The sequence below is a fragment of the Pipistrellus kuhlii genome, unplaced genomic scaffold, assembly GCF_014108245.1.
Source record: "Pipistrellus kuhlii isolate mPipKuh1 unplaced genomic scaffold, mPipKuh1.p scaffold_m20_p_2, whole genome shotgun sequence".
Classification (NCBI taxonomy): domain Eukaryota; kingdom Metazoa; phylum Chordata; class Mammalia; order Chiroptera; family Vespertilionidae; genus Pipistrellus; species Pipistrellus kuhlii.
Window position 1 is genome coordinate 76615395 of NW_023425515.1, and position 7007 is coordinate 76622401.

General features: G+C 35.3%; 1 pseudogene; it reads right to left on the reverse strand.

The window, feature by feature from the left end:
• Positions 1-4285: 4285 nt before the first annotated feature.
• Positions 4286-6223, reverse strand: LOC118724678 (annotated as a pseudogene).
• Between the last annotated feature and the right edge of the window lie 784 nt (positions 6224-7007).

Genomic DNA, 7007 nt, shown 5'->3' on the forward strand with positions numbered 1-7007 from the left:
CATGTTGAATTGTAATGCTTCTGATTCCTAATAATTCTATGGAATTGGAACATTGAGAAAGTGTAAATCCTGCATTTTCACTATCCAAAAAATGCTCGAATGGGACTATGAACCCCCATTGAATTTGAAACATAATTAATAACATAGGGTGTGGTATACCTGGCATATTATTTCTGACCTTCCAAACTAATTTAATCATGTAGATGATTAAACTGTGGTTTACTTATTAATTTATTTCTCAAATATTCAAGTTGGAGTGTTTCAAGTCCATATTCATGAATAATTTACTCATTATTTAAGTGAAAGTGAATTAGTTGTATGGTTTTATGGAGAAAAAAATACCATAAAGTGGCCCTCCTATTTAATGCATTTCTTTTCTTTGTAGGCTATTACAATGAACCACTTCCTGGTAGTCACCTTAACATTTAATAGGGGTCTCAACATTCTCAAAGTTACAGTGGTTATATATTAAAAATCTTTACATCAAGATAAAACTAGGACATTTTATCATAAAATTTTATTTTACTTTTTATCTAATGCATTGATAAATATATTTAAATACATTTCTCCACTATTTGTAATAATGCAAAATTTTAAAAAGGGGACCAGTCTGTATTTTATAAGTACAGGAATAATGATATTCTTGCCACAATTAAAGTGAAATAGGGATATATTTATGGAATGTAATTAATATATTTAATATCCAAATACTGTCTATATGCAAATTCCATGTCAACATTTTCTAAATTATATACATCCCCTGAGACATGTATAACTAACATTATTATTTCAGTTTGGTGAACCAAATCCAGAGATTTTTAAAATGAATTTCTAGAGACAATGAAAAACAGAGTCTATATGTCTATTACCATTCTTATCTATTGCTTATAATTTTAAATCAAAATAATAAAACAAAACAAAATGAAATAATCATACAGGAGATATATTAGCTGAGTGAGGGAGGGAGGAAGAGAGGAAGGGAGGGAGGGAGAGAGAGAAAGTGAGAGAGAGAGAGAGAGAGAGAGAGAGAGAGAGAGAGAGAACAAATACACTTATTATAAAGCTGGCCCACTCAAATAAAAAAGAAAACTAGAAATTTAAATATTATGTACTAAATCAATTATGTCAAATGCTCCAAATTGTCCTTTGCATACAGAGTTCTAATTAGGGACTGCTGACTGCGAGTCAGAAGACTCAGACTTTAAGTTGCCTTCTCTTTTCAATGAATTGACTATTCTGAAAAGATAAACAGAATGTAATCAGAAAGCTGGAGTTTCAGCACAGTGCACTTGTAAGCCCTTAACCTCTTTGAAATCTAGTTTTCTTATTGGCAAAGCAGTAAAAATAACAGGTATTCAGTATTGGGCAAGAATCAAACATGAAATTAAGGTGTAAATTGCAATGTTCTATCCAAACGTTTTTGGTGGTAATATTGTCATTGAACCTAAAAAATGTGAGTAGAGACCCATTCTCATGCTTAAGCTATTTTTTGTAGCTTTTAAATTTCACTTACCATTCACTGATAACTACACAATAATACTTCTTTTAGCAGATATAAAGAGGTTAGTGGCTTATAAAATGATCCCCTACGTGTTCCATTATTCTACTTGATAGTAGTGTGTCTTAGAAAGATGCCAGCCAGTTTGGAGTTGTTCTTTTGAATAGTCATTGAATTTGGACAGTTACCTTTTCATGCATTGTGTGAGTAAAAAGATAATAGAGTTAATTCATCAACATGAAGAAATTTCAGAGTGAAAAAAGGAAATAACACAAATCGTAGGAAAACTTGTAATCATGTCATAGGAAATGAGTGCAGTTCAAAGAAATCCTGGCTCTACTACTTGGTTACTGGAGTTGAGGAAGAACCATTTTAGTCCATGGTTATTCAGGCAGTGGTGTAGAGGTCACTTAGGAGGAAAATCAATCTGTAGGAGTCAAAAAGTTCTGTGGACTTGGAGTAAGAAGGCCCCTAACTAGACCTCCAAGCCTCCAACCACAGGAGTGAAGGAAAGCCTCAGGGTGTAAGATTTTCTCTTCTCTAGTTTCTACTTTTTCTAATACAAGATGGTAGAGGAGGCCATTGACTATATTAATTTTATTTTTTATCCAAGAATTATGGCCTTGCCTCCACTCTATCTTGAGTCCGCCAGAAATAATATCAACATCTCTCTATCCTGATTATACAAGTGAGGAAGCCCAACTCCCAGGTTATCCCCATCTTCTGCACTCAATGTCACTGAAGACAGTCAAGCTAAGCCATTCCCAACTTCTGAAAGTCCTTTGGAACACACAGTACATTTGTAGAAAATGAATTCAAGCCTTTTCTGAATGTGCGTTTTACTTTCTGCTCTAACAGCAATTTAAATCTCTCTTAAGATCACTGCTTCCTCGGCAGTCCTTTCTCATACTACTATGCTTGAAAGTGTGTGAAGATTGCCCTTGATACAAATTGATGTTTCTAGACCATTTTCCCTCCCTCTTTTCTCTGACTTCTTATCTTTGAATATCAGATGCAAGACAATATTCATTACCTGTGTTATTGCAATAACAATGGGATCATATACCTATCATAAGATCATAACCTAGCCACCATATGCCCCCCCCTCTCTCATTTCATAAATCCATCAACTTTCCAATTTTCTTCCTCAGTCCCTTCATCTGATATTACCACATCTTTATTTTCTTTTACTTCTCTCTCATCCTGATTTATCTCCTTATCAGCTTACATTTCTTAGTCCATCATTACACTCCCTTACACTCATCTTCAACTTTCTTGCCCCCCTCTCACTTCATTACCTCAGTTGGTTACACTACACTTCTCTGTGCCACACCTGTATAGATCATCAAAAAATAAAAATAAAAAATTCCTGCTATCATTTACAAGATAGTCTTCTAAGAGCTATGTGATCTAACTTCTTCTGGGGTTTCAAACCATTTATTTAACCATTAAAAAGTGCATGCAATGGCAAATTTTGAGTTTCAGAAACAAGTACAAAGAAACATACAGTATGACTTACTCAAATGAGTAGTGACTTGCTAGTCAGGTTCTCTGGAAACTATTTTAAAAGAATATTTTATTTTTTCAGTCATCATTGACATGTAATATTATTTTGTATTAGTTTCATGTATAGAGCATAGTGGTTAGACCATATACTTTTCAAAGTGATCCCACCCTCAATATTTTAAGTACCCACTTGGGACCCTACATAGCTATTAAAATATTATTGACTATTTCCCTGTGCTGTGCCTTTACATGCCTATTTCTTAATTACCAATTTGTACTTCTTAATCCCTTCACTTTCCCCACCCAGTCCTCCAACCCCCTGTGCTCTGACAACCATCAGTCTGCTCTCTGCATCTAGAAGCCTGTTTCTATTTTGTTTACTTATTTTATTCTTTAGGTATCACATGTAAGTAAAATCATATGGCCTTTCTTTACCTGACTTATTTCACTTAGCACAGTAAATAACATCTAGATCCAGTCATGCTGTGGCAAATGGTATGATTTCATTATTTTTATGGCCAAGTAATATTCTATGATGTATATGTACCACAACATTTTTATTCACTCATCTATTAATGGACACTTGAGTTGTTTTCATATATTGGCTATTTTAAATAATGCTACAGTGAACATAGGGGTGATTATATCCTTTTGAATTAGTGTTTTGGGTTTCTTCTCATATATACTCAGAAGTTGAATCACTGGGTCATAAGACAGTTCCATTTTTAATTTTTTGAGGAACCTTTAAACTGTTTCTCATAATGGCTCCACCAGTCTGCATTCCCACTATCAGTGCATGAGGGTTCCATTTTCTCCACATCCCCAGCACCACTTCCTTTTTGTTGACATATTGATGACAGTCTTTCTGATAGGTGAGAGGTGGTACCTCATTATGGTTTTCATTTGCATTTATCTGTTAATTAGTGATGCGAAGCATCTTTTTTTCATATATCTATAGGCCATCTGAATGCACTCTTTGGAGTAGTGTCTATTCAGGACCTGTACCCACTATTTATTTATTTATTTATTTTTTTATTTATTTATTTAAACTTCAAACAAATTTTTATTACACAAAGGTCACATAATTTGATATTTCTCTACTTTGTACATAATTATTCTTACTCTCCACAGAAAGACTTCTTCACTTCTCATCGGGTGATGACAAATACTAAAATCCTGATTTTTAACAGAATAGTAGTAAAAATGTCTCAGCGATTTAAGTTGAAAGCAGTACATTGGCACATGGCTCTTGCACTTATAAGGAATGTACAGATTATTTTTATTCAAAAATACAAAATAAATTATCTGTTGGCATGGACAATGACAGCAGCAAACCATTGTATGTTGTTAATTGAAATCAGTAACTGATGGTTAGAGTGATTTTCTTGAACATCAGCTAGCCTTTTCTTCAATCATTTTCTTCAACTGATTTCTCTGAAGTTATAGGTGAGGAAACTGCCCTGAGCTTCTTCTCACAGTTCTCAGTAATGATGATAAAGCACTATTCTAGGGCTAGAACATGCCACCTCCCTCCTCTCCTCCCATCCCACCCATCCCGCCCATCCCAGGGTCCTTCTCCTCTTTAGGAATTTATGTGACCACAACTTCTGTTGTTAACAGAGGAGCCACACAGACAGCATCCAGTAAAGCAGTTCTTACAACCTTAGTTGGATGAATGATTCTTTTTTCTACCATATTCATAAAATCTCCAAGTATGGCATCATAACCAGTTTCTAAGAAACTTTGCATACTTTTCTCAACTATCAATGATCCTTCAACATCTTCATTCTTAGCAATGGTCATTGCAGGAATTTTTAATGCTTTCTTAATAATTTCTGCACCAAGTTTCTGATCTTCAATAGTTGGAATTATTGAGTACAAAGCTGGAATCCACTGAAGCAGGGTACAGCCCCCTCCCAGAATAATGCCTTCCTCCACAACAGCTCGGATAGCAATGAGAGCATCTGTGACTCTGTCTTTCTTTTCATTCATTTCAACATCACTTGTCCCACCAATCTGCAGCACAGCTACTCCATCTGAGACTTTGGCCAGGCATTCATTTAGTTTTTCCTTTTCATATTAACTAGTTGTAATATCTAACTGCTTGACGATTTCTTGAATAAGTTTTTCAATTTGAGCCTTGTCACATTTTCCTTTCAAGAGCATGGCATCATCTTTGGTCACAATGACCTCTCCAACTTTTCCTAAATCATGAGGCTGAACATCTTCTAGATTGAAAGTCAATTCTTCTTCTCCAAACACTGCACCACCAGGAGCAATAGCCATGTTTTTAAGCAGGTTCTTCCTATTGTCACCAAACATGGAGCTCTGACTGTTACAAACTGAAGACTTACTTTTAGCCTGTTCAAAATAAGCATACTTAGAGCTTCTCCATCATCATCTTCAGCATTTATGACAAAGGGCTTATGGTGAACATTGGCAATTTCAAGGGCAGGTATGATGGACTGAACACTAGAAATTTTTTCACTCAATAGAATTTATGCATCTTGGAATTCACATTTCTGATCTTTTTCTGTATTAATAAAGTATGGAGAAATATAGCCTAGATCAAACTTCATGCCTTTAATAATTCTCATTCATCATTTGGTGTTTTTCATCCTTTACTGTGATGACGCCTTTCCTTTCAACCTTCTTCATTGCCTCAGAAATTATGTTGCCAATTTCTTTGTCTGCATTTATAGGAATTGTAGTAACCTGAGCTATTTCTTCAGGGATTGTCACAGGTTTAGACTTCTTAAGTTCAGAAATTTCAGCATCCACAGCTAACATCACTCTTCTCCTGATTTGCATTAGATTAGCACCTTTACTAATCTTCTCAAAGTGCTCCTTGGCAATGGAGTGTGCCAGTACAGTAGCAATGGTGGTGCCATCCCCAGCCTCTTCATTTATGTTATTAGCCACACCGTGAACAAGTTTAGGGCCAATATTTTTATATTTATATTTTTAAGTCAATGGACTTTGCAATGGTCTCACCATCTTTTGTTACTTTGGGACTTTCCCAGCTCTTTCAACAATCACTCTTCCCTTTGGCCTCACAGTACTGGTTACAGCGTCCTCTAAAAGGTCTACACCTTGAAGTATTAAGGCTCGAGCCTCTCCACCAAATTTTACATCTTTGGCATAAACCCAATTGATATGAGAAGTCAGTACCCTAAACATGGGCCTAATCTGACAAAAGTCTGTGTGTAATCGAAGCATTTCTGTGGGGTGGCAGGGCGTGCAAGCAGTGAATGAGAGCTTGTGCCCACTTTTTAAATTGGGTTGTTCATTTTTTGTGTGTGTTGAGTTATATGAGTTTTTAAAAATATATGTTTTGGATATTAACCCTTCATTGGATGTGTCATCGGCAAATATCTTTTTCGTTTAGTAGGTAGTCTTTTTGTTTTGTTGATGGTTTCCTTTGTTGTGCAAAACCTTTTTTAGTTTGATGCAGTCTCTTTAGTTTATTTATTTATCATTTTCTTTGACTAAGGAGATATATTACAAAAACATTACTAAGAGAAATGTCAGAGATTTTACTGCCTATGTTTTCTTCTGGGAGTTTTGTGATTTTGATCTATGCATTTAAGTCTCCAATCCATTTTGTATTTATTTAATACCATTTCTCAGTGTCATATGCTGCTAAGACAGTAGAAGATACATGGAAATTTCAGGAAATTGGATTTCTAAATAAGTTTCATGAAAGGCAAAACCCTGCTCTGAAACATATAGTCACAATTCCCTTAAGCTAATTTGATTCTCTTGCGTTTATTCTCAAGAGTAAAGAGGGTAGGCAAATCACTACAAACATAAAATGCCTAACAGCCATAGGCCAAGCCCCAGTCAATCACCTTCAGCAACCATTATTCCCTCCAGTTGGATGGTAACTAGAAGACAATGGACATGTTGGATGGTAATGAGAGATGAGCTTGGAAAAATTCAGTAGCCAGTTGATAGAAGGCCTTGGTTTTGATAGATGGGCATGGAATGATTCCATTTCCTA